The sequence below is a fragment of the Sturnus vulgaris genome, chromosome 1, assembly GCF_052056855.1.
Source record: "Sturnus vulgaris isolate bStuVul1 chromosome 1, bStuVul1.hap1, whole genome shotgun sequence".
In the NCBI taxonomy this organism is placed as follows: domain Eukaryota; kingdom Metazoa; phylum Chordata; class Aves; order Passeriformes; family Sturnidae; genus Sturnus; species Sturnus vulgaris.
The window spans coordinates 44088034-44090276 of record NC_142243.1 but is presented as its reverse complement, the minus strand read 5'-3'; positions in this window follow the sequence as shown (position 1 = coordinate 44090276).

The window sequence follows — 2243 nt, the reverse complement described above, 5'->3', positions numbered from 1 at the left end:
GCTGAGGAGCTGCACTATACTGGAGACAATTTTAGCAATTAAAGAGAGCTATATGAATTATAATTGCCAGCCCAGATGCATGTTTGCTTGCAGCATTCACTGCAAATTGTCAGCTGGCTGCACTCCCACCCCCTCTTTTTTGTTTTTTTCTAATATCATTGCAAAGTTGGAGAGATCCTCCAGACTGATCAAGTGAAACCCAGGTGACCTCTCCTGTGAAGGCTGACAGTTCAAAAGTGATGTTTCCACTTCCAGTTCCGAAGACTACCCTAGGCAGCAAACTGGTGGGAAAGGTTTTTGTAATGGGTGCTCTTCCTTTCTGCCAAAAAAAAAGTGGTAGCCATTTCCACTGCTGTGCAGAAAGCCTTTAACTACTGTGTTCAGGAGGCACTTGAATTCTTGTCCCACTCAGCAGAGCAGGCAGTTTGCCATCTGATTGCATTCAGAGTTGCAGCTATCTTGATACACCCACTCCCCCTTACACACACAAACCTGAGAGTTCATGCCTCTTTAGCACCATGACAAGCTGCATGCACCTAAAAAAAACCCAAACCAACCAACCAAACAAAAAGGTTTATTTTACATCGTGATAAAAAGGAGGAAAGTACAGAACTGAAACTTTTCTGTCAGAAATGTGTGCCCCTGTGTATTACTTCCAAGTTACTGGTGTATGAAATCCTATGTCACCTCAGCTGTGCAGGATGCTACATAAGAAAAACAGCATACAGTGGCAACAAGGCTTGCTAGGATCAAGGGAGCCCTCTTCTCTGGCTGGAAACATCTGCCATGGCTTGGCAAGTTACTTGATCTTGCAGTGTGCCTTGATTCCAGACCTCAAAAACAGGGGCAAATAGAATTTTGCTATTTCCCAGGGACTTTTGGTCAGGTTAGCATCACTGTAGGGTTGCCACAGTGCTCAGAAATTGGGACATAATACCTTTATCATTTTTAGACCCTTTATTTCTCCTGCTTTATAGGTCTCTCAGAGCAGTAGCATAAGCTACCAATGGATCCCATTAGAAAACACATCCACATGAAATTCAGCAACATCCCTGATGCTGCTTTTGATGCCAGGGAGAGAGCAAAAAGATGCAGTGATAGCTGTGATAGCAGAGATGTCTACTCAGGTTCAGAGAGGGAATGTCAGGTGGACTTGGGACATGCATTTCTGAACATATGATGTGGCCACTTCTTGAAAGGACAAGAAATAAATTCGGGACAAGGAATGTGTGTGAAGGCTACTGGTAAGTTTCTGGATCACAGCTTTGGGTGTGAACACCAAACTAGCCCAGTTACAAACCTCAGGTGCAACACCCACACCCACACACACCATAGTAGGGATCAGATTTTAGCTGACCATGCTGAAAGCTCATGTGTCTTTATAAAAACGGATTTCTGCTGAAACCAGAAGAGAGTCTTGGGTTCATACTACTTTGCTATCCCAACTAGTGCACTCTCATCTGTGCTGGTTCCCTGCACAGAAAAGGAAAAAAAGCGTGAGTCAATCCTGAATTCTGATGAAAGCCAGACCACACCAAAGCCAGGGTGTCACAGGTACTGTCCCTGTGCCAGGCTGCCCAGAGCCCTCTGCCTGACCGACCCATTTTAATTTTACCAGAAACTTTCCCCTGGCAAGACTATTAAATACATTTCCCGTAAGTGCTGCCATCCTGCCGTCACACGGCCCAGACACTCGCTCGTAGCACTCAATCACAAAGTCATGGGATCACTCCAGTTGGGAAAGGCCTCTAAGATCATCGAGTCCACCCATTATCCCAGCATTGCCAGGGCCATCTCATCACTCCGTCCTTAAGTCCCACATCCACACGTTTTTTTGAACACTCCCAGGGACAGTGATCCCACCACATTCCCTGGACAGCCTGTTCCAGTGCTTAACCACCCATTCCGTGAAGTTTTCCCCAATATCCGACCTAAACTGCCTCTGGCTCAACTTGAGGCCTTTTCCTCTCGTCCTGTCGCTCATTTCCATGGAAGCAAAGTCCTGAAGTGGTTAAGCCCCGCACGCCGAGGAAGTTTGACACAGCAGAATCGCTTCTTCCCAGACACCACCACACTCCCGACGGCATCTGCTCAACATCTGCAGGAAGGTTTTGAGTCCTTGTCCCGCAACCCTGTGTGCCTAAGGGGTGCTTGCCAGCGATAAACCGCCCCCCACCCCAGCCTCTAGCATATTCCCGTTTTAAACACTTGTGTGTTGGATTTCACTGGCTCACGGCTGGAAC